Genomic DNA, 27,731 nt, shown 5'->3' on the forward strand with positions numbered 1-27,731 from the left:
GTTACACTCTTTCAGCTTGAATAGGACAATATAATTTTTACAGCCAATTGGACAAGGAAACAGCATCAGTTTTGGTGCACTTCCTTTCCCAGAGCAGAGGTTTAATCCACTGTTTTACTGCCAAAAATAAAATTCTGCCAACTAACCGCTAACAGATGCAATACTGACTCTTGTTGCAGATTTGTTGCAGCTATCCAGTTACTACTGAATGTGAGTCTTTCCACCTTTGGCTTTATTAAAATGGCAGTAGCTCATAACAGCAATTGTCCAATGAGATAACACACTTCCCACCCAATGATTTTCCTTTTTGCTTAGGACTGCTGAATAAAAAATACATATAAATATTTTTGAATGTCAATTAGTGCTACTTTAAAACATACTTTCAATGAAAATAATGGCATTATTGGCCACACACTTTTTTGTCTAATGCATTACATCTACTGTTTTGGCTTAACAATTAATCTTTCAATACCTGAAGTGGAAAGTGACATTCTGCCAAAGCAATAGTACAGTATTAATGCTTATATTGTCGCATATATTACAACTCCCATTGAGAGCTGAAGTGCACAACTGTAAACTATTTTTTATGATTCGAACAGATTGAAAAAACATAAAAAACTGTAACAAATGGAGAGGTATTTTAATAAGATATTAAAAGATGCACAAACGACAGAAGATAATAAAAACTGACACTGCATTATCCCGTCTTAAGCCAAAACATGTTGCATTTACTCTACGATAGAAAAAGTGCATGGCAATGCCTCAGTTGAATAAGGGAGACATTTTCAGAGAAAAAACAAAATGTTGGTGACACTTTCTTTTAGGGTTTGCAAATGTCACTTTATAAATCCATAACCAACACTAATTAATAAATTAATTAGTCAATTAATAAGGGAACAGCTAGTGTAAGTAAACATTATTAGTTAGGACTAGTTACTATAAAGCCATTAAAACTCTTATTGAATGACACTTTCTTTTCTACATTTACTTGTAACAACAAAAAGAGAGGAGCTTTGGTTATTGTTAAAGCAATTCAGTTTATACAAACATTTACACACATTATCACAGCAAAAGAAAACATTTCAGGAAGTGCAGGTGGAATCTGATTGTGAAATGAGCATATACTGTACAACATTGCATGTCTCTGCAAGGAAACAAAACAATCACAAAATTCAAATCACACTGAAGTCTTGCTTGGTGTTGTTTTGCCCTCTGGTTATCAGCTCTAATGGCAGAATATTTCAGTTAACACTAGGTGGCACACCCATTTTAATTTTTGCAATTCCAGTTCTTGATTTTTTAATGAGCCAGGAAAAATAAAGAATTATTTTAATTTTCGCTTTGCTATTTAGTACAATAATGTACAACATTAGTACATACAGTATGCATGCATATGGATACATTTTGGATAATATGGATACATTTTTATCTTGATCTTGGATTTAGGCAGTACAGTACCTGTATTTAGTAGTTCTGACGAACTATAAAATCACAATTGATTTCAGGCACTGCTACTGTCTTTGCTTATTTATGAATAACACTGAAAACGTGTTACAGAAAAGTTTTTCTTATACTGTACATGTGCTCCAAAGCTATGAGGTTTGTTTTAGCTTTAATCAAAACAACTACAGTAAGATAAAAAGCACATGAAGCTGAAAAGCAAATGGAAAATAATGTATTGCTTTCAGTTAGTGAGTCTAAAAACCTGGCTTATATACATGAAAAAAAGTATGTATATATACTGTATACAGTATATGTTTATAGCTTTGGTCTCTTCTTCAGTTTAGCCTGCAGTTTAGTTCTGCTTTCCTGACCTCTTCCATGTCTGTGAACAGTTTAACTTGAGGCTATAATTTAATGGTAGAAATATATTCTTTTAGAATAGAAATGCTCATAGCTCTGATTTACTTTATTTAGTAAACAATGTACTTATACATTACTCATAATATATTAATATACAAGATTAAAAACAGGGACATCATGGCTTCACAAACTGATGTCTTAAATAATGCACCGGGAATATTGACCTTCAAATCTGAAGATATGCAATGGAAAGTTAAAAGTGACATCTGTACAAATACGGTAGAACTTGAATGCACAAAAAAGCAAACATTTTCCTTTGCGGCATTCCCTACTGCGACCTAATACACTTGGTACTTTCCACCTTCAAGGCTGGAAGGTTTCTGAAGGTCATGCATTTACATTAATTCTCCCTTACAATATCTGACAGCAAGACACTGAATCTGAATGGAAGTATGCGGTCAAAAGCTTGAGCTCTTAAGTGAAAATAAATCTGTACTATTTAACTATTTTACTTTTTTCAGAAATAATAAACAGAAAACACCAGCCTTTTAGTGAAAAACTGTGAAAATAACAAAAAAAATACTGTAGATATTTTATATACAAAATGTTAACTAAACTACACAGAAGTTTGCCCAGACCTACTACTAATAAGAATGATAGGAGAACCAAGAAAATCCATTTTCTTTTGGTTTGGTGGAGGTGTTTTTTATTACAAGCCATTTAGCTCAGATTCAACCTTTTGACACCAGTTTGTTTTTATGGTTTTGTTTTATCTGTATTAGTTACAAACTAATACAAACTGAGTGAGTCAAACTAAATGATAGAGTAATGTGAAACTGTTAATAATTTAATGTTTATGGTGTTTTTTAACTAGTGTGGCCTTTTGTGACAGGTATATGGGTTTGTCGAATTATTTTAATTCAAGAATCACATTTTATTAAGACAAAAGCAGAACAAAAGGATGAGCTATTATTAGTAATTTTGCCATTTAAAGTCAACATGCACATTCAAAGTTGTAGTGGTTGAACATGAGGGCCATATTTACACATAAAGTCCATCTGAGACAGTTAACTCTAACGTAATTCTGGAGATCCAATTTTGCACCTACAAGTGGTATGATTATAGTTCACATTACAACACATTTCAGTACTTATTCAACCATGCACTTAAATACTGAAGCATGCTTTGTAAAGTCTCCTGGTTTCCTCTTTCTTTTTATCTAAAGGGGTTACTGTACCTTTTAAATCCAGTAAAGGTCGAATTCAATCTAGCCTTTCCTCTGTGATGCTGCCTCTAGAAATGTAATTTACATACAGGAAGCTGGTCGTCTCACACAGCCAAAGCTCAAGGGTATTGCATATTTATAATGATCCGTGGGTTGCTGAGCACAGTGCTAGAGACTAGGGTAAATTAACTGAAACCAGAGACCCTATGAAACTGAGGGAGATAGCAACAGACACAATTTAATTTCCTTTTAGTTCTGAGTATTGTTATATAACAAAACAAGCTTAACTTTAAAAGGTGAAACGTAGAATTTTTCACTTTAATGCTTAAATTTATTTGGCGTTTTTCCTTTTCCAAAGTGGAATATTCATAAAATATATAAATATATAAACAGCACATGATCAGTATTTTTATTTAGGATTCGGATATTTATATACAACATAGATAATATACACACATATAGACATTATAGTGGAAGTTAATTAATATATACTGTATATATATATAGTATACCATAAAAGCTGCAGAATAAATAAAATTTGAAGCTCATTAAGTAAAACATAATTTAAACAGAAGGATTTATAAATAAAGCATTCAGCACTGAACATGACACCACTATACTACTGACAATGCTCCTGACCTATATTTTCTCTGTTGCGACTCTGTCTTTTAATGTCTGGAAAAATATTACTCAAATTTAAAAGAGGCCCTTGAAGGAAGCAAAAAAATACACATTTTGGAAAGGATTAATATATTTTAATTTACAGGGCCAAGCAACACACAGTTATATTGAGGTCATATGCAAAGCAGCTGTCCAAAGCAGAACACTTAACAAATATTTGTCACTTGTGCTTAAGACTAAACCAAGTGAATGAAGGAATGAAAACCCTCTTGGGAACTTTCAGTGCATTGTATGCAAAGTAGTTTTTCCTTTTCAATTGCAGAAAAAAAAATACAATTGCCTCCCTCATAGCTGTAACCCAAAAAGACCCACACAAATCATTCTCTTTTTTTCCCCTATGTTATAGAACCAAAATTTAGGACAAAGAACAAACAAAATGGCAAAACAATGCAAAGACAAAGACTCTATTTTTCAGATCCTTAATGAAGTGTACAATAAAATAAGACTGTTTGATATGTATCTTTGCTTAGGACAAAATTTAGATCGGAAAATGTCTCTGTCACTGATTGTATTACTACTGTAATTGTACATACAGTAGGTTAACCTTTACAAGGATCACTTGAACAGTATATAATACCGCTCAGATTGCTAATTACAAATGTTATATATACTGTGTTATATTTTACAGCAAATAAAATCAGCACCTCCTGTTCTCAAACAATTTAAATAGGTCTTAAGCTGAACATATGGCAGCATTTCTCATTATTTATTGTTTAATAGACTACAGCATCAAAGGTACAGTAAGTTCCTTAATTTCAAACTCCAATAAAAAGGGGACATAGTGAAAGAAAGACTAAAGTAAAAGCCACTATGAAATCAGCCGATACAATGAAGTGCAGAATCAGAGTGCAAGGCCTTTTCTTAGATAATAATCCCTGTTAGATGCAAGGACATTCTCTAAATGACAGGCAGCCTGAAAAGTGAATTCAGGCCAGCTGTCAGATTCATTTAACTCACCATGCTGCTGCTCAGTGCAAATGCTCCACTTTTGTTTTTTTTTTTCCAGCATAGTTTTATATATATATAATCATGGCAGAGGAAAGAATAGAGGAATGCTACCACAACTACAGCTAAACGTACTGGGTTTAATTAGCACTGTCTTGACCTCTGCACACCCTGAGGCCAGAAAATGAGAAGTATTAGTGAGAGGGTCAGGAGAGGTTAATTTATGTAGTTTTCTTCTGCATTCTTGGCAAATACCTGAATAAACAGTCCAAAGTGAGTACTTTCATATTAAAACCTATTTTAACAAAAAAACAGATCACTAGAAGAACGTGGTAGAGGCTATCTGATCACAGCATTTGTGTGACTGTAGAACCTGGAATGAACTTCTTTAACGATCTGCCTTCAGCCTTTGTTGGGCTTTCTAAAGTGATGAGAAAAAATGGGGATGTTTTTTTTATACACTATACTTCTCAATCAGCAATGCCTAACTGCCATCATCTAAGAGTGTGAGGAAGGATTTAGGCTTGTTGAGGAAAACTGAAAACACCACTTTTTGGAGGGGTTTGGAACTGAAATGGTGATGATAAGGGAATCTGAAGTATACACTATTAGTGTTATGCCCCCAAGTGTCTAGGGGTAAAGGGGTGTAACATTTAGGATAATTCTTTTGGAAGCAGGGGGGTTTTGGTGAGGGACTAGGAAGCATGACAACAAGGATAAGGAACTACAGTGGTGCCAAAGGAAAGAAAATAACAAACAAAATGGAGCTGGTTAGGACAGTGAGGGAAAGCTAATCTGACTACAAAAGAAAACCCGAAACACACGGTCTTCGGCGTCTTCAACACCCTAGCTAACCTGCACTGACTACCCAAAACCATACAAGACAAACGGCACTCACCCGTACTAAACTAGTGTACTAATACAAAAACAAACTAAGTGTGTAAGTGTACCCAACAACCTAAACTAACCTTATATACAAAAGTTCACACAAAAACACAAGTGAACCAGGAATACAAATAAGGGAAAACAAGAGTAATCAAAAGGAGCAAGGTACAAAAGAACACAAAAGTTGAACACGTAACACTGGGGCGAGGTAATGACAAAACAAGGATGAACACACAAACAAACGAAAGTACAAAGAAACTTACATAAAACCGACAAAACAACAAAGCCGAAGCTATACGAAAATACACACACACAAAGCAAAACAAACCAACAAACGAAGCCGAAGCAATAACCAGGAGCGAAGCGATAACCAAAACCAAACAGGACCGAAGTCAAACGAAAGGCCTTTTCTTCCTGAAAACCTCCATGTTAAATAGAGAAAAGAATGAGTTCTGGTTGGCTGAGGGCTGATTGATGATGACATCATATTGAAACAGTGGTGTGATGGTTGGCCAATGGGGAAGGGAGAACAATCAAGGGTCAGCAGTGTGGACATAACAGAAAAAACACACAGAACACACACTGGGATGTAACAATTAGGAAGTAGCATCAAACCAAACAATTAGTCATTGAAATAAGACTTTGTGTTTTGTTTACCAAATAGATACTGTATATCAAACTTGAATGTAGTGTAAGACAGAGGCTTTTATCACAGCTGTTTTTATACTGGTTCCCTCTGTCATACCGATGTCTTCTTGAACTGAAAAAAGTGTGCTGGCTGTGCTCTGGTTTAAACCTACCCATGGAGCTTTGAGTCATAATAGAGCAGGAGTTGTGTTTATTATAGCCAAAACTTAGTTTATTGAGATACACCTTGCACCTCAGACCAGCCCTTTAATGTAAGTTCTTCTTTACATACTGTACATTCTCTTTATAAATGTAACACATGCATATTAACCTTAACCTATGTTAACATTTAATGGCCTCCATGTACCCCTAACAATCCACCCCTCGAGGAATCATAATACTGAATACACCCTGGATGGGATGCCAGTCCATCGCAGTGTAAGGTTAATATCCTTATGCACCAAATCAAATTAAACAGGATGTCTTTTTATTTATTTTATTAGAACTCCAGAGTAAATATAGCAGTGCTTATAGAATAAAAAAACAGAATAAAGAATATTCTCTTTCCAGACATTCTTTTTTATTTTTTAGATCCATAACTGGCACTTAGCCAAAGCATTCCAAGTCTTGGAGCAGGCTGTTTCTGAAAGCTCTGAAGCCAGCCTGGAGCTAGAACCACAGTACCAAAGTTACACTGAAAAAGCAAAGCAGATGTCTTGCTAATCTCTGCACAAATACAATACGACTCATTTTAAACAAAATGCAATGCCTGTGCTTAGCACCTCACTGCATGATTTAGAGCTCATGGGATCTAGATAGCATGGTAGTTCGTGAAGAACCTCACAAAGGTTGTTCACTGACAAAATCAATCTCTATAAAAAATGGCAATAAACAAAGGCATTTCAACTGCATCGTGGGGGAAAAGGAAAAAGACCTCAGCTATAGTTTTAGTTGGAGGTTGAATCTTACTTCATGAATGGATTTCTCCAGTCTTAACAAAAAACTTCCACCTTGAAAACCATAATGAGGTCTCAAAGTTTCATGCACTTTTATAATGCGTGCAAACTGCATGCAATCAAGACAATAGAAAGATGGATCCAAATTTATTTTCATGGTGTTGAAGACAGCTGCTACCATAAATCAGAAATTAAAAAGGTCAGAGAGAAATTTGCCTTAGCAGGTCATAGGTCAAATTCACTGTCACATTCTGTCTTCTGGATGAGGAGATAGGCTTAATTATGCAGAATTAAAGACAACACTAAATTACACCGAGCTGTTTATGCATCAGATGCATTCAGTTTGTAACTGTGACTCATACTGTACATGTGCCTTGCTTAAGCAAATGTAATGCTTTTCAATAAGGTGCCATGCTCTTTGAGTGCTAAATTACTGCTCGGTAATTTCATATAACAGCTTTGTAGAATTCTGCCATTATTTTGACTTTCAGTTTATTCACAAACTGATCAGTATATTAAATAAAATGCAAAACTCAAACTCTAATGGCACGTCAACAAGAAATTCTTGAATTTCATCAACAATTGTTTTAACAATTTAAAGTATGTATATAATAGATAAATTATAAATAGATATCTATTTATGAATATTTGTGCACAAACCTTCAAACTAATTGAACATTATTTACCATCTATTATGGTCAATCGTCTAATATTTTAATAGTGTTGTGGCAAAGTAGCTATTTTATCTAACATTGTTGAGGGATTGATACAGCAAGATATAATGTTTCTAGTTTTTTAATGAGATTTCTGTTATAACATTACTTACCCATCTGCTTCCAATAAAATTCCGAGTACTGTAATCCTGTAGTCGAAAAATTAAATTAAGCATTCAACACATGCATTACAATATTCAGAAAGTCCAATTAACATCTTTTTAAACATCACGTGATATTCAAAATATCTACTGCAAGACACCATTGTTGTATGGGGTCTTCAGTCACATTTTGCACCTAAATCAGGGGTAAAAATGCAGTAAAAAAGTCACTCTTTCATAGAACAGAAACCTTTTTTTTTTCATTGTGAAGATTTCCCATGTCATCATTGATGGTAAACTCAAAGGCAATAAGGCTTTCTATTGAGGTTTAGGGATTCAGCTGAAGGTAAGAAGTGCAGAGATAAAGTTAATAAGAATCTTCGGAATGGAGTATAATTTAACAACCAACTGGGACTGCCGATAAACCTCATTTACATGTCTAAACATCCAAATTTAGCTGGTAGGTAATAACTGACTTCAGGTCACTGAATATTTACTGCTTTACTGATGAAATACCAAGCAGTTTACAAAATGAGAGCAAAGAACGCACACCCAAAAATCACAGAGGTGCTGTCCAGAACCAAATGCTATATAAACAGTGAAGACAGCTGGACGCATACTCTATATGCCAAGATAAATTTTATTTAACAGTTGTCAACGTTTCAGCAAACAAGCCTTCATCACAATAAGCTTGTTTGCCTGACACTTGTTTGTCCTGATGATGGGTTATTTGCCGAAAAGCTGACAACTGTTTATTAAATTTTACTTTGGAGTATTGAGTTCTCCGTATTTTCCAGCTAAGTCTACTGTTTGCACTGAAAACCAAGTGCTATACTCTGCTATATACCCTTCCCCCTTCCAGAAATGCTAGAGTTGGACTTTTATGCTGAATATTCTACTAAATAAAAAGAATGACAATCACGCAAATGCACAACAAAAACATTCTGGTAAGAATAATGAGAACAATAGTGCTTTTATGAATTGACTATTCAAATTTAGCTTTCTGAAAAGCAAATTGTCTAGAGTGTTTCAAGGCAGAAAATATCATTATATTATGCAATACATTAAAGTTTTCCCATTAGTTAAAGCCCATGGTAGGGAATAATAATCAAAAGTTAAGAAACAATTTATTTGATCAAGATATTTTTTTTAAAGGAAAAACGTGGAGCTCTTGTGCAAATAGTGCTATCTGCTCTTGACAACCAAGGTTTATTAAGTTGGTGTCACAAGGGAAATAAATTAAATTTCAAGCAGCTTTCCTCCGGTTCAAAGAGCTGAATAAAGTGAATCAACCATTTAACTCTTAAGCGCGAGAGTTCAATTTACTAAAGAACACAGAATGCGGATGGTTTCTAAAATGTGGTGTGAAAAGGGAATCTTGAAAATAGAATTGATTGTATTTACACTAGCGGCACTGTGAAATGAAGCCCAACGTTTGGCAAAATATTCATTACAATGATCAAATGGAAGGTGTCCCCTGAACATAAAATCAAAAATATGGTATTACTTTTGCCCACACTGCAACACAATTTTAGCAATACCACTACTTTGCCTCATTTTACTTAATTTAGAAGTCAGAGATGTTTGAGGCCATACATTGAACTTAAACGGTTCTTGCTCCGTTTGCATTCCCAGCCTACAAGCATCTAAACTGGGTATTTTTGGTCACAAGGCTGTCATACCAGACCACCCAAACCTCCAGCTCCTGCTAAAAGTAAACCGACTACAAACAAGGATTTGACAAACTCAACAAGTATGCTGGAGGAGAACACAAAAACCATAGTTATGTTCTTCTGTTTTTGTATTTCTGTTTAGAATATGCATGTTATTTTTCAATATACCTACCAGACGTTTCGTCTCTGATTGTGTGTTTTTTACATCTTGTTTCTTTTGCTTGTTCTTCTGCCAGGTAGACAAATAATAATAATAATTAATAATAATTGCTTACACTTAAACCGCTTTACAGGTAATGGGGACTCCCCTCCACCACCACCAATGTGCAGCATCCACCTGAATAAACACAAATCACCTGTGCTCTATGAGTAGGATTACGTCTTCAATTGATATTAAAGAGCACAAAGCTGAGTGTTTATCTACAGAATTGCAAACAACATCACTAGGACTATAGAGATGTATGTACAGTAAGGTGGCCAGACCCAGGCAGCCAGATGTTTCAATTCTGGTCATATTGGAAGGACCAAGAGATTTAAACAGTAAAACTTCAGTCATTGTTTTTACTATGCTTGAACCAGATTGTAAGTCTTCTTTCCTTCTCTCTACTGAACAATGTAACTTAATCATGTAGTTCATGATAACCACACCCTCTCTTGGCTTGATGTTCTCTCATTTTACTGCTGTTCATACTGCCTATGTAATTGGCTTGGTAGCTACAATAAGACCTACTGCTAATTTATCAGCTCTTTGGTTATTTGCTACCATTGTCATCAACGTGTCCTTGAAATATCGTCTTGCTCCTGTAGGTTTAAAGTCCACTGTGATTACAACCTGTTTTAAAAAGAACCTGGCCAAGACTAAAGAAAATAATAACTACCGACCTAATTCCAATTTTCCTTTTCTCACAAAAATCAAGCTCAAAAGATGGTCGCTTGCAGAGAATGAGCTCTTCAAATGTTTTTAGTTAGGGTTCAAACAGAGACACAGCACTGAAACAATCCTGGTTAAGGTAATTATTTTCTGATGGCTTCTGAGTCCATGTCACTAAATATTCTTTTCTTTGATTTACAGTATGTGCAGTATTTGATATCTACTGAATTCCATGAAAATATATCTAGGGATTACTGCTGCATTCCAATCTTCATTGGTTTTGCACCTATTTGAATACTCTTGGTGGTTTTAAATCGGATGTTTTCCCATTCACACTCACATGCTGATGTTCCACAAGGTTGCGAGCTGGATTATTTACTCTTTTTATTTACATAATCATAATAATAATAAACTTAATTTTAAATATACACCTTTAAAGGTGGCTTCTCAAAGCCCTTTACAGAACAACAACAATAAAAAAATACACAAGATACTGTTTGCACAATGAGAGAAGATAGTAGATGGTGGTATTGAATACAGTAGGAGCGAAGCCAGTTAAGAAAGGGTCCTCTAAAGAAGAAGGTTTTGAGTCTGGATTTGAAGGAGTTTAGAGAAGGTGACTCTCTGATAGCCTTGAGGAGAGACTTCCAAAGCTTTGGGAGACCAGAATTAGAAGAGCAAAGGTTGCGAGGTGGGAAGTAGGGTGATAATAGTTCAGACAGGTACTGAGGTGTCAAGCCATGCAGAGCCTTAGAGGTGAGCATGAGAATTTTGAAGTCGACACGAAACTTAACAGGAAGCCAGTGCATTCTGGCTGCCGAATTTGGGACATACTGGAGTTTGTTCAATGTGGATTTAGAAACCCCAGTGAGTTTCAGCCACAGTTAGTGATTACGTAGGACAAAGCCTAGCGATATTTTGGAGGTGAAAGAAAGATGTTTTGACAATACAGTATGTTGCACACGTGGGTCGAATGTCAAGCCTGAATCAAATATCAACCCCATGTTTAGGGTTCATTTCAGACTGAAGTTCAAGTACAGTGCCATCCACAGAAAGGGTCACAGCACTGGCTTTATAGAGTTGATGGGGGGTGCCAAAGACTTCAGTCTTGTTACAGTTTTTTTTTTTACATGCAGCCTTTTGGTCAGGTCATTTACCCATCATGGACTTGGGTTTTACTGCCTAACATGAGCATAGCATTGCTTGACATGACATGTCTTTAATTTATCAAGATTAGACAACAGTAATACCTAACATAATTGAGTATCTTCTAAGTTACAAAACAGGCTTCAGTTATTCAAATCTCTGACCCACATTCTTGAACTAAAGCAGGTTTCTAGCTTGGGCATATAGCTCCCGTGTTGTGTAAATTTTTCATTCAATCTTCCAATAACGTCCTTCATAATTTGCCAAAGTCAAGGCTCCTCACAATGGGTGATAGAATCTTCTCATCAGCAGCACCACGTCTGTGGAACTCATTGCCGAAATCCAATAGAGACTCTACAACTGTCAACATTTTCAAATCAAGGTTTCACTCAAGGTTGTACGTACATGTACTATTTAGTTTTATGCTTGGTTTTGCCAAGTTAATTTACTGTCCTCCCACTTTTTTTCTGTTTCTGTTGTGCATTGTATGCATGCTATTGTACAGCATTTTGAGTTTGTTGAAAAGTACTCCTAGATAAAACTGTATGATTATTACAATCGTAGATAAAATATGAAAAATATATTTGGATTCATCTCATGCCCACATGCTGACCTCTCTACATCTCATGTATTGTATCCATACAGGTAAACCCAACCAGAAAGTGAAACAGAACTGAAAAGGGAAAAAGATTTACATGGGGGAACCCACATACCAACCCACCAACCACCAACCCACAAACCATGGGAAAGTAAAAAAACAGAGAACAGATGCACACATTTTTATGAATGATTACATTCAAAAAATTTCAGATCACAAACGTACAAAAGCAAAAGCTGTTTTTGCATGTGCAAAGAATCCTTTCTTAAGATCTTTCTTTATGTTGCAAAAAACGAAGTCTGAAATCTGTATTCAAACTAAAAATCCTGGAAAAGCTCAAATAAAATACTCCTTTTGGCTTCTCACAAAAGGAGAGGGCAAAAAAATAAAAGAGATCCTGCAATGACAATCCTGACTGTATTGTCTGTTGGATGTTGAAAGAATCTAGGAGTCATCACAAGTGAAAGCCTTTTTCAAGATGAAAACAAATTTCATCTCAAAAGAAGTCATTTAAGCCCACACACACAGCACATTTATCGACTGTATGTAAATAACCCTTTGAATTTTTCCTAATATATTTGTTAACTTGTAATCACCCAAGGCTATAGACATCTCACCACACAGAAAAAAGAAAAACCCAGATCCGTCTCCCACTCAGCACTCCACACACGAATGAAGCTGCTGCAATGAAAATGACCAGTATTGATCTCTCTGCCTTCCTCTAACAATAGAAAAACACTGCCTTGTTTTCTGAAGCAGGAAGAAAGGTATTGCAGAGATAGCTGGAAGGGGAGGAGGACAGCAGGGATTTAGTTGTATATCCTACCATCAGGACGTCAGTTACTTTCAATCCACGTTAATGAACTAAAAACTGGTGCACGTTGAAAACTAGTCTCCAGTCTGCATCAACAAAACTGCCATTCTGTTGATACAGTATCACTTCAGACAACACAATGCTCCTCTAAATGTTTGAGAATTCCTCTTTTTGGTGTGGTCAAATACCATGTTCTCAGACTGTTGCAGTGAGTCAAAAATAATTCTGAAACATAATAAACACATATACAGTATGACACACAGATATGACAATATACAATCTAAAATCGGAGACAAACCAAAATCTTGACACCCTGACTAGGTTTTTCTTCCTTAGAAATGTGTCTGGCCAGTACACTGGCTTTGCATATTGAATTACAGCACGAATGTTTCAGGTTTAAAATGCAAATCTTTAAAACTCGAGACATGGTTAACAGGATAATGTACTTGGCTTCCAAGGATTGTCAGGGCTATTGGATAGAAAAAAATACCTTCAATCCATCCTTCATAATTCATTTCCTAAAATTTTGTTTAAATGGTTGTTTAACTATTGCTTTTCAGAAAAAAACACATTCTTATCCAGATCATTTCTACATCTGTAGAGTCAGGAAATTAGGAAGAAATTAGAGAAATCTACAGTTCATACTCTAGTAATGAAGCTAAAGTCTTTATTAGTATCTCTGGTTCAAAGATAAGTCTCAAATGAATCTGAAAATTTTAGTTTTGCGCTTATTATCTATTTATTACAAGAAAAGTATATTTTAGTTACAGCATTTCTGAACTAATACTGTCATATTTAAAACCACTCACTCTACTGAATTTTCTAAAATATAATAACATCAATAATGACAAGCCTTATTTTTTTGTGATTGTGAAGAGACACGAATTTAATCTTTGAACAATGCCAAATAAACCACTATGTAGCATCATCAAAGGACTGAGTTTGTTTTTCCATAATCAAGGTCAGAGTGTTGATCGCAATGACTAACTACAGTAACTCATAAATACATAATTTATTCATAACTATGTTTTCCCAGGGCCCCTAAAGTTCAGAGAAGATCCTATTTTGTTCTAAGAGATCTAACTAAACACCTTGCTAAGGAATTCTTTCTTTAATGCTTAGAATGGGGGGTACACATTTGCAGTTCACAGATGTTCTCATATAATTAGGAATTATATCACAAATAAATCAATGAAGTGAAGTGAATCTTGCTACTGAATAAAAATCAAACTGTAAAACACAATGGAAAGCTAAGTGATAATATAGACTTTACAACTCTGAAACAAAAGCTTGTCAATTAGTTTAATATTTTACCAAAACCCTTTTCTATAATTTATTAAATATATTTGTCTTGCATATAAATAACCAACACCTTGAAAATGTGGAGAATTGTTTAAAGAAATTCAGGACTCAAAAAATGAAATGATCTCTGTAATCAACTATCATAGTCTGTCGCAAGCATATGATTGTAATATTCGTAATACAAAAACTCCTACTGCATTTAAACTGAACTGCATTTTCTTAAACTGAACACACAATTTGCCTATCTAAGCCAGATTTAGCCCATCAAGCAATGATGTAATTTTTTACAATATCACTTGTACAGCAAGTCTTGAGCACAGAGGATCAGTGCTGAAAGGGTTAAAGTAAAGTCACAGCAGAGGGAGACAGAAGGCTAAAATTAGATTCTGAGTGAGTACATGCCATGAAAAGATGACTCAACACCCATTTGAATCCAGTGGCATCATATTCCCAGCATTTTGTATTTTCTAACCAGTTCAATCTTGAACCGTTAGGCAAAAATTAACCTTAATGGCACATAACAAACCCTGAAAGCAAAAAAGCACTTAGAGGTTTGTAGGGTGATGAAAAACATTAGCCCTGAAATGAAAGCTCAAGGCTCACTTATTTTAAATGTAAGGACTGCCCTGGAAGCATCCCTAGGAAACTAAAGAATGACATTTGCTAAGTTCTATTTATTTTCTGAAGCCATCTTTGTGCCTTAAAAAGAAAGATTTGGATAAAGGAAAAAACTGATTTTAGAAACAAAAACATTCATTCTATATCTAGGTCTTGGTAGTCATTTCAAAACTGTTGTGTTTAAGTGGGCACCTTTTGATCCAGCAGAAAACTAGGGCTCTCTAAACATTTTACGATTCTAAAGAAAGGAAAAAAAAAATCCCTTCACATTGTCTGCTAGAGTTCAAAAGTATCTACAAAGAATAAGGATTTAGCCCAGGGGTACAAGAATGAAGGCTCAATAATTAATTAATCTCAAAGTTTTGCTGCAGATTTTTCTAACAATCGTTTACCCCCAAAGCCATTTCCAAAATTATCCTTCTATTTAAAATGTGTATGTTTTATTCTCTTGGGAATGTGCCACTTGCTTGTCGACTTCATGTTAATTTACCCCGATTCAGCTTTTTCAGCTCAATGATTTCTTTCTAAAAAACTGATATTGAACCTAGGTACAGTAGGTGAGCTGATTCATGGCAAAGCTACAAAAGAACAGAACATGTCATCAAACGATTTCAGAATGTAATTTGGGGAAATATGCACATCAGAAAATGGGCTAATTAAAGAGATTAAAATTAAATCCATAAAATAGCTTTACCATAATCATAACTACAAAAACATCAATAAAAAGTACAATGGCAGATAATAGTAATATTGAATTCTGAAAAAGGTGGCATGGTGCCATGTGTTGCTTCACAGCTCTTAGGTAATAGATTTCATTTTGAGCATTTCCCTTTAAAGTAAAAAAGGAGCATAAATAACAACTCAGCTTGAAAACAAAAGAGAAAAAACACAAATTGTTCAAGATTCCTTGAAACTGATATAAACATTCTACTGACCCGTAATGCACAATGCTTAAAGGTCAAAACTAAAACTAAATTCACACTACTTAATGGAACCACCAATTGGCCATATTACTTTTGAATAGTACAAGTAATTTGAGGTCTCTCCAGCTGCCTTATTACACATACTGAAATATATTTATCTACAGGAGCTATCTTACCATACAGTTTTCTCACATTAAAACTGCGGTTGCCATAGCAATACAAGCCATAGAAAGAACTGCACTGGTATGATGGGAAACATCTGTTGAGAATTTATTCTATGGAAAATAACAGCAAGGGTTTTCAACCTGAAAATTAAACCTTTTACTGATCCTTGGCTTAAAAATTAAACACGATTCCCATATTTCTTGAACACCACAAGAATCTAATTTAAGCTAATGCCCTGCAATACATATTTACAGTTACACTTTGGTTACCATTAAATTTTTTTATTCTCTGCTAAAACAAGTTGAAATCTATGTTCATTAGGCTTGATAGGGATGCCATCTTTAAAAACATAGAATGACTGAATCTGCCTTTATTTTCTCAGATTGTATTCAGAGATTTTTAAGGCACTACTGGTTAAAAACAAAGGCTCTCTAGGTTCCTTGTTGGATCTTTTGCTTTCATGTTCATGTTAATCATGGCACTTATTAACGTAACACAAGCTCAAAATACATTAAGGTAGAATAAATAGATATCTCTCCAGAGACATCAAATCATTTTTATCAAGGATACATTTGTGAAACAACTTTAATTGTACAGCAGATTAAAATTAATTCATGCTATGAATGATTTCTTGCAGAATCACTCACATTTGTTGTTTCTTTAATTATTTTAAAAGTAACAACTTAAGACAACATATAGGTCATGAGGTATTACAAATAATGCTCATCGAGAATGAAAAGACCATCTTTATAAGTGGTATCAGTAGCATTGTGTATTGTAAAGCATGGAAAATGCAATTTATCTTGTGAATCATCACTGTTAAAATGAATTTGCACAGAGAATTGAAGAACATAAAAACCTTCACTAAATCAAGAAGAATAAAGTAAAGCATTGTGTAACAAATGACTTATTAAGTTGTCATTTTTGTTATTTAGAATGGGAAGCCAAACTGGCACCGATTTCATTCATAATATTCATTCAGGTATTTTGAAGCTTCTGTTTGTACACAATTTACAGCACTCTTTCATTCCAGTTATCTTCAAAAAAGAAATACAGATCTACACAACAAAACATAAAATAAAGAATATATACAGTATATACACCAAACAAATACTGTAGTGCATCACCTGTGCAAAGGCTTGGCCACAGTACTGAAGACATTCTGAGCACCTACTGTACATTTTTACAAATGTTCTTTCAAACAGTAGCGGGCTACTCTTTCATTATTAATAGTTATGACATGGCTGTTCCTTAGCATTCAGGATTAAACAATGTTGCAGTTAATCCTCACATCAGAATGAGTTACAGTTGCACGGAAGAATATTAATTTTGTATCTTTCATTTTCATTGATGACACTCAAAGGAAATTGTGCATAATTTACTTAGAACACAGCATGAGTTTCTTGATATGTTATGTTAGCACCAAGGTTTCTTTTTTAAAATATTTTGAAATACACAATATACAACTCCTTATGTTTCAGATCCTGTACTGTGACCAATATTTACGCCTAGACATTTTAATTAATTAAGGGTTGACATTTTATTAATTAAGGGTTGAGGCTGTCCTGCAAACAAAAAGAAAATGAATGACCTGTCAAGTTAAAAGTTACCCTGATACTAAGAAAGAAATACTAAATAGCAAACTTGTAAGATTTTTTTTCTGATTGAATGGAAATTTCTTAACAAAGTTTCCTCAGACTTTTACTCATCTATTACAGGAAAAGCACATTTTCAGATAACAAAGAAACTGCTTTAAAAAATTCTTCAGTGTAAGTCTAAATTTCTCAAAATATGTCATCCTTCCTGCAATTCATGTTCAGCAGTTGTTTAAACAGTGCAGCAGTTATGTTAATGAATAATGTTCAATTTTAACAAAGTGATGGGAGAAAGGAAGATTTGTTTACATCTGCTGTCTGTTTAATCTCTTTAAAAAGATTTTACCCCTTCCCCCCCAAAAAAAAACTAAATAAACGTAACCTTGGTCTATAAATAAAAGTTACTGAAAATGAAATGAAAGACTTTGCTTTTCATGTTCTTGCTACAGAAGAGACCGAATTACAGAAGAAACTTCTGTCATGTTGGCTTCCTAAGAAAAACATACAAAGAGACGGAATTCCTTAGTTCAGAACTCAATTCATGAAACTCAAAAACTACTACTAAATTAAAACATCTCATGTGAGCGTTTTAAGCTTTGTTCATTAAAAAAATTAATTACTTTTTGCAAGAAAACAAATACTAGACTAAATAAGCCTAAATGAAATATTAAGCAGGCTCCTTTCTGCCCAGAGAAATGTAACATCTAAGTAAATACCAGCTCATTTATTGTGGAATATTTGGCAGCCAATTTAATAAAAAAATAAAAAAGCCAATTAAAAGTCTGCATCCTGCACATAAATTAACGCCATTTCAGCATCAAAAAAGAATTTCTTTTCATGGCTGAAAGCAACACTCTGTTTGACAGATTTTTCTCCTGTAAATTGTTACAATAAATCTTTAAGCAGTTGCTGTAATATATGTGCATGTACTGTATGTAGCATGTCTTAAGGCCCCTTCTGTAATGCTGTTTAGACAGGCTTTAAGACATTACTTTGCTTAGAAACACAAGCCTTTGAAGGTACCTTGGAGGCTTCTATTTTAAAGCAGACACACCAACATACTAAGCAAAATATGAAAACTGATATCTGCAAACTATTCAGACAAAGAGTAAGATTATTAAAGGTTATTATTAAAGAAATAAAGACAAATTGGAAATATTATTCAAAACAGAATCATGTCTGCATGATCCGTGACAAGAATGACAAATCTAAAAAAGGAACTGAGAAAAAACCCACTATCAGGACATTGTGTTTAAAGATTTGAGAATATTTAAACCCTTGTTGCACTTTACATCTTGTTGTATCAAATAATCAGATTACATCTATTATTACCTCCATTTCTGCAGATAAATTGTATTAGATTCAGGACTGTACCTCTTAAAGCTGCTACATTGAATATCAATGAAGATTTTTTTCTTTCACAAGGAGCCCAGAGAAATAATTAAGTTAATTGAGGGGAGAGGTTAGAGATCCTTTCTGTTTTTCACTGGTTCTCAGCATGATCTATCCTCATCTCAGCATACCTTGTCTGTTTCGATCGTAGTAAGGTTTTCTCTGATCAAAAAACAATATCTCCCCCGTCCACACAAAGAAAATTTGTATTTCATTCTGGTAATGTACAAAAACTGACTGCTTATACCTAATCACACAGTATATTAATACTGTATGGGGAATGCTAGTCCTTGTAGAAGATTTATCTTATGTTATGCATAATAATGAGTTGTGACATATTCATTTTTGGCTAATTCATGCATTCATTGCTATCCAAGGTGTGTTTTCCAGGAGTCAAGTCCTCTATATTTACAGTGGAGCAGTACTTCAGGTGTGAAAGTCATTAACACTTTACAGTACTTTTCATGCTTTATATGATAGCCTGTATCAAATTCTATTTCTTTGTTTGGGAGATAAATGCAGCAAAATGTTCAAAATTGTTACCAAATATCTAACTTAAAATAGAGTTATAGCAGATATTTTTAACATCATCTAGAAATCTAGAAATACACAGAAGAAATGTATCTTTTTAGTGTCCCTCATTTAAAGTATTTCACACAGAACAGTCAGGGTGAGAAGAGCTGAAACCCTTGATAGCATCGTTCTTACTTAGTGAACACGATTACTATAAATCTCCCCTTTAATTCCAAGGAAATGTATTAAATCTTAAGTGTTAAATTGTAATAAATCAAATCAACATATACAATTGTGCACAGAAAGCCTACAAAAATAATTGCTAATGAAACCTTGAAATGGAATTAATCGAACGGTCACATTTTCTGCCTGAGCTTTTTAACACGGTTATCTATATAGGCTCACAATTGCTTATTAAGAACAGTGTGTGCTTTCTTTAGGATTTAGCATGTAATATGCTTGAGACAAAGTGAAAATTCCTTCCAGCAGCCATGGCAACATGCCATGACAGAAAGGGGCCAGAACAGTAACACTGAAACCACAGCTTTTGTGGTTAAGCACCACATTAAAATCATTGTTTTGGGAAGCATATAGGCCGTCCAGATGCATTCTGAATATCATCACTGCAAAAATAATCTCCATTTACAAACATTTCCATAGCAATGCACAACAGTTTAATTCACGTGCAGTCTTAGAGACAAGCATTTCTGCTTGTTTTAAAATTAGTTCAAAATTACATTTTGTTGCAGTGTTTTAGACTGTAAAAGGCTAAATCATGCTGTATGATGATCTTAAAAATGCCACTATTTGAAGTAGTCACTTGCTTCCATTTTTAAATGGCTGAGTCAAAGAAACCAGACAGATATATTAAACGTTTCCATTCATAAAATGCTGTAAAATTATGAAAATATCCTCACTGAATCTTCTTACATTAGTATGCTTCTGTAAACTTCAAGCACTTACGAATAGATTAGGTCATTCTACCTTTTTTTGCCTAGAGGCAAGCAGGCTACGGAACGGTACATTCTTATTTTATCAAACCTGCCTTACATGAAAGGCTCCTACGTTTCACTTTTAACTCTACAATTTATTTTGCAGACCCACTTGATTTGCGATTTAACGTCTGACCTTTTGCATTGTGTTTTACATCTGTATATGAATGAGGCATTGTGCTACCTTTTCGATCATGCATGAATTCAGTCCGTTCCTACAGAATGGAAAAATTAATTTTGCCTGCATCTTAAACTGTTATGGCAGCTATCCAACTGCATAGATCACATGTTAAGAAAGACCTGAAGAGTAATTTTAAAAACAATATGTAATATCACCCTTTGAAACCTGGAATTCAATCTGTTACTGGAATAACTAAAACAACTGACTCCTTAAAGATGTATTCTTTATTAAGAAGTACTTAAGAATATTATGTTATTTACAGTTTTGTTTTATTACTATAGAAGAATGGCTGCCTAACTGTCCGGTCATATGGAACAACTGTCTGGTCATTGTGAACAACACAATAAAAAAATACACGTTTTTGTAATATAAGCAGCCTTGTGGTATATTAAAGCCATTATACCTGTTCAATTCTCACTACATTTTAGATAAATCTAGATGCAATTACAAACTAAAAAGAAAAGGTTACAAACAAAAGGAAGTAATTTGGACCTTTTTTGGTTTTAGTCATGCTTGCAGGAGCAAATGCTAATCAGATATCAAGACAGTGTTGAAATAACGGGGTTTGATGTATATAAAGTTTACAATTTTAGAAATCCACAGCTATCCAGTGAAAAAATGGATTAATGTACAGTATGTAGTCACTGGATTCATACATAGCAGATCATAGCAGATTTCCATGTGTTCTATACAAGGAAAGAAATGAGACGAACCAGCGTTTCCAATTAAGAATCAGAGCTTCTTATCGAAAAACCAAGTTGTATAATGTTTGAGAAACACAATCATTATCCAATATATCATGTCCAGAATGTTTTTGTAGACACAAAATTAGCTCAAAGAGAAGAGATAATCAAATATAAAGGATATAACAAATACAGAAACAAAGGATTATACGGGTGATGATGTACAGGTAGTATACAGTATATAAAAATACTATACAGTATATGAAACTACTCTATGTATCTGAACATGCTTCTTATGACCGACCTATATAAGCTACTGTATTTAACTGTAGAGAGAAGGATTTCTCTTCCTGAAATAAAAAATACACTGGCAGCCTCTTATTTTCATTTGGCCTTTATTACAGGCAGAATGATTACAAGCTAGATAAACATATAGATGGGCAGAAAGCCATAGCATTGAAGAAAAGGAAAGAGCTTTAAAAAATTTGCTTTCATTTGTGTTTCAGATCTACACAAATGAGTACAACAAAAGCAGATGTTGTACTATCGATGCAACATTGAAATGCAACCTTGGAGTGGCTTTCACAGCATTGAATAGCAACTTCTCATTACATTAGCAAATCCTTCAACAGGAAAATTAATTGCAAAATCAAATTTGAAAAGTGATTTCAAATAAGAGCCCATTTAAGGAATATGGCAATTTATGATTTTAAGATAATAAACGTTTCTACGAAAATCCTATCTACTGTTAAGAACAAATGTTCCCAGCATGTACAATGTAGTAATATACAGTATGTAGCTACTGAGCATCATAAGTGCCATTGGTGATTAGCATTAAGAGAAGAAAATTGTGAAATTCCCTTTTAAAACAAGTCCGATGTCATCGGTTTTGGTGTTTTCCTGTTCAACCAGCGCATTATAACTGTCCCAGTACTCCTATTTCTTCAAACCTCTATGAGTCTGCTACCTTAATTTCTTTCACTGACAAAAAAAAAACTTTAATTGTAGGCAGAAAAGGTTTGATGGATTTATTTACAGTGATAAATAAGACAGTTTTGTAATAAAGCTGCCCATGTGTGGAGAGAACACTGGGGAAAAAGAAATATCATAACAGACTGAAAAGGAAATAAATGTGAAAAAAAAACAGTTAAAACCTATGGGGTCGTTGAATTTCAAGATTGATTTTATTTTTCTGCTGGGTAATTCTAAATCTTCTAAAATATCATCATACAGTATGTGTCATAAGAGGAATCAAGTGAAAATGGGTGAGAAATTATTCAGTAGCGTGGTGCCTATGACACTATATTGAATATATGTATAGATATTCAAATGTGAAATACATATTTAAAAAAATAAATGGTGTCCCAGATTGCACAACTACTGACATCACATATGATGTCAAAAAGATATACAGAACCCAATTTAAACAGCTGCAGAAAATGAACAACAAAATTTCAAATGTACATAAAGGAAACAATGAGATGCATCAAGACTTATTTATTGTCTTAAATTTTTCAACCATTTTTGACTGGAATTTTTTTTCAGTAAATCCCTGGTCAGCCCCATCAGCATTATGAAACTGTCTTTCTCTCTCAGTAAGTTTACATTTGGCTTGGCGTCCAGATCTGCTTTTCTACTGTATTCACTGGAGTTTGTTTTTTTTTCCTCAACGTGTGCTGCTGTTTCCTTTTCTGACACCTTGTTATTGACAAGTCTTTAATATTTTAATATAGTGGACAGTGACAATATTGAGTGAATAAACAACAGGAAGACTGTCACGAACTGACACTTCTCCTAATTTGAGGAAATATGTTAGACATGGACTACTGTAGCTTTCAAAAGGGGAAAAAAGAATTTGAGTCTAAAACTAATTTCTAAAACCTGATTGTTATTACAGAACAATTAGTTTACAAATAATTTGTCTAAGCCACATTGTGCATCAGTTTTAATGAGTGGATGCATTTCTTTCCAGCATAACTCATTTTATGAACTTCAGTACTTGGCAATTATGGTTATCTTAAATAAAACAAGATAACAACAATAAAACAAAAAATATTTCAAGAAATTAAGCTGATTCTTACTCAATGTACTGTACTACATAATATCAAACAGATATGTCTTTAACAGGAGTTCAGTTTGCAGTTGACTGCTATTTGTGCACACTGGCCTGTGCAATTTCAGATGCTTTGCCAACAGTTTGAGGTTTCCCGATCCAACTATTTCAAAAATGCAAGAGGCACACACTTTTACTTGAACTTCAGATTTTCAGTTGGTTACACATATGGTATAACCACTAAAGCCTTGAGCAGTAAAACCCTTAAGAGTTTAAATCAGGTCCTTTTTAAAAATTATTTGCTGGAGCTGCTCATCAGCTCTTTCTTAGTATTTTAAAGTAAGTCACACTTCATCCAAGATTGAACATAGTAACGAGATATTACCACATTAGACTTTTAATCGGCAAAAAAACAGGACACCAACTACAGGATACTTTAAAAATGCACTTGCCTTACACAGCAAAATCATTTATGGCAAATACGTCAGAATCTGAAGTCACATGCCGCAGAAGCGTCACTGTCCTGTAAGACAAGAAGAATATGATATTCCATGATTCACTGAAACAGACATTGGATGTGTTTATGTAAGCAAAAACACCTGACAACGGAACGAAGTGTTAATCGGATTTCAAGTAAAATGAAAGGGTGCGATGAGCCAGAGCCATGTCACATTACCATCTTTTACCCTGATCTTACGAGATCTCAGGACCTAGAAAAGAGTGGGCCTGGTCAGTACAGTACTGGAATGTGCAGTACGGAAAACCAGGATGTGACTGCAAGTGGTGATGATGGACCTGAATATGGCACTATTCCAAACCAACACCTTAGTATGGAGACCAGGGAACATGCGCTGAAGGAAGTAACATCCTTCAGTGGAGCCCTTACATCAACATCCTGACTATTTAGTCATTAAAGACTCCATGGTTCTGTTCGTAGGAGTAGGGATGTTAAGAAGCCAGATTGGATTCTGCTCTGGGCTTGCACAATTTGACCTTCCTCAAATCCACCCTTAATTTAAATAACCCTGTAGCTTCTTACTTCTCAAAGTGATCTATACTACAGAGGGGTTGGTTCATATTGGCTGCCATGTGTCACCTAGTAGGTGGGTGCTGCACTATAATGGTGGATTAAATGGGACCCCTTCTACATGTAGAACACCTTGGGATTCTTTAGGATAAAAATATAAATTGAATACAATTATTAAACTATTATTCTTATGCATTCATTTTTTCCCTTCAAAACCTGAAGGCAGTGATAAGCCCCTACCAGCACATTATATATTTTGAAATATGTAATACATTAAGGCTTCTGAATTCTTCTCATCGATCTGGTAGACTTACACCATGGAAGCTAAACTACAGCAATCACTTTCCATTACAACCAAGAATAATAAGAAAGCTTTACAATCTTAAAAGAATTGTAAAATAATTACAAGAATGTCGAAATTTAAATGTAATAAATGTCTGATCAGTTAGTAGTTTGAAGTTTTAATTTAATCCAGTCCTACAGTACATTTAAAACTAAATCTTGAAAGCAAAAGCTGAGATTTTAATACTCTATTTTAAATATTCACAGGTATTGAAACAAAGGGAAAGTACATTTAATCAGTTACTCTTTCAGCTATTTTGTTTGATAATAATTAGTTACTGTACTGATTAGTTCTTTGATAATGATGAGGTACCTATACAAAATGGTTAAAATGCAAAGACTTCTTCTGCATGTTTTCGCATGAGTTTGGAATCACATATACAGTTTTGTTACATTAGCCTTTTATTTAAATAATTTTATTTTGGAATTCAAAATAAAATGCCACAAAAATCTCCACACAAAAAAAACTGCAATGTGGTAGAAAAACATCAAGGATCTTTAATTACAATAAAAATAATGAGAATGTTAATACCCTCTGTGATACTAAAAAAAAAAAGAATCAAGAGATTTCATGCGCGATGTCAGTGAAAGCACCACTGCTATTCATTTTTAATGACTCATGGAGCCCAGTGCTGTTGCTCACCTTAGTTAGGAGATAAATAATTGCCTCCTGAGGGAAGCAGAGGGGCCAACTCTGTCACGTCAGAGAGCTTAATACAGCTTTCAGTAGTGGTTCCTCACTAGATTGCTGATGGAAGCTAACAATTCTGTTTCGTGCTCAGTTGAAAAGGAGTTTTCCATAGACAATGTAGCTCTGATAAAAATTGCTATCAGGAGTTATCTACTGTAACCCTAACTGTATAGAGTGAATTATTGTGGATCTGCACAAATAAGGGTTAATAGTTTACACAATGTTCATGATAAATACTGTGTAATTCTTTTTCTTTTTCCGGTTGCTCGTGGTTAACTTTTAACCTGAAAGAAGAAATCCAATCCATTTTATGGTGATTAGTTTGTTAAACGTTATAATTGCACCAGCTGCATTTCTGATAGCATATTCAAAGGGAAACGCAGGTTTAAATGTAGTGGTAATTTTGAAACTACTGCCGGGATGTGACCAGTTAACGTATGGACAGCTATGATAGAAACTGACCATCTGCGACTCATGGACTTCACATCCCTTTCAGATATTATTGATAATACGGTATGTGACATACAGTATACTGTATATAAAAAGTGAACTAACTACTGTACATATTTAAAGCATCAGATTTCTTTAATAAATGTTATATCAATTAATTGGGTTGATAAAACACATTTAAATAATTATGTCATATGTTTTAATTGTATTTTATTGCAAATTGATTTTTTCAATTTTATATTTCAAGGTAGGATGCCTTCAAAGAAGCAAACCATACTTATCCGTATGAGGGGCATTCAAGGGTTTTTGTAAGTCTTTGGAAGTTCACCTTGAAAGCCCCAAATAATTCTATACATGGGTAAAGTGCAAAATTAGTGTGTCTCTGGATTTTGCAAGACTTTTAACATAAAATCAAAGATGGATAAATGGATTATTTGAAATTGAGGTCAAAACAGCATGTTAAAAACTAAATATGTACTGTAAGCATAAGAGAAAATAAAAGCTCAGAAAAAAAACTACAGTATATACATGTATTCATAGGCAAGATATTTGTTTTGTGCATTATAATTATTTTACATGATACTGAAATATCATATATTTTACAATTGAAACAAAAACAAAAGATTAATTACAATTTTATAATCTACTGTAAATGTAACAACTTACATTTCAGGGGGAAAAAATAACGGACATGTCTACTGTAATATCATGGATCTGAGTTAGTTTAATAAATGAAAAAAAATAAAGGGAATAAATATATTTAATGCAACCATATAATGACCGATGATAAACCGGCTTATTGTTTTTTTGTGAGCAATAGACGACTATGAGTCGCTCTAACGATGCATCCCGTTAAGATCAGCAATTATTATTGTATTGCCGCAGGAGAGAGAAAAAAAAGACACCGGTTATTTCGTCTCACAGAACAAGAACAGAGAGCGCACCACACGATTTGATACCAATAAACTAGATAATAATGAAAACCAAGGAATCAGGCACTTACCATTTACAACAGTACAACCACCCGCACAATGATCACATATGATTAGATGGTAGCAGAATTTTCTTCTTATTGACTACTGATATTCGTCTTTTACTTTTTCTTGCGTGCACAATACGATTTGCTTCAATGCACAAACACTACAAAAGCAGCTTCTAGGTAAACCGTATCTAGATGTGAAACGTACAGTACGAACCGGCAGATGCTGCATCCACACACTTTGCGTGAGTAGGAGAACAGCTCTTCCGGCTGCTATTAGAAACAGTGGTGCAGGGCTAGTCTCACAGAGTAACAGCAACAACGTGACTTCACTCAGCCAATCGTTCCCACATGGATTAAAAGAAGGGGGATTCGACTCGGACTGGCACCAGGAAATGCAGCTTTTGTGCTGTAGAGTCAGTGCGTACAGTATAATGTAGCTGCGTTTTCAATGGAAAAATCGGAAAACGATACAGGGACGTTAAGATTTCTGTGTACACTGTAGGCTATGTATAGTATACACTGACGGCTGGCATTTTTGGTGTATTTTGCACCCCCACCTTATTAAAATGTTTAATTTATAATAAGAATTGCTTACACTTACAGTACATAGCGCTTTTCTGGACACTTCACTCACGCCCTTTACAGATAATGGGGACTCTCCTCCACCACCACCAATGTGCAGCATCCACCTGGATGATGCACCGGCAGCCATAGTGCGCCAGAACGGTCATCACACATCAGCTATCAGTGGGGGAGGAGAACAGTGATGAAGCCAATTCATAGA

General features: G+C 34.4%; 1 protein-coding gene across 1 annotated transcript in view; it reads right to left on the reverse strand.

The window, feature by feature from the left end:
* Window positions 1-27,226, reverse strand: part of csrnp3 (cysteine-serine-rich nuclear protein 3) — a 46,923-nt gene extending 19,697 nt beyond the window's left edge. The window contains exons 1-2 of the mRNA XM_015358981.2: window positions 26,969-27,226; window positions 23,908-23,978 (exon numbers count right to left, since the gene is read on the reverse strand). The gene's annotated coding sequence lies outside the window, so the exon portion shown is untranslated. The remainder of the gene's footprint in view (window positions 1-23,907; window positions 23,979-26,968) is intronic.
* Between the last annotated feature and the right edge of the window lie 505 nt (window positions 27,227-27,731).

The sequence above is a fragment of the Lepisosteus oculatus genome, chromosome 12, assembly GCF_040954835.1.
Source record: "Lepisosteus oculatus isolate fLepOcu1 chromosome 12, fLepOcu1.hap2, whole genome shotgun sequence".
Lineage (NCBI taxonomy): Eukaryota > Metazoa > Chordata > Actinopteri > Semionotiformes > Lepisosteidae > Lepisosteus > Lepisosteus oculatus.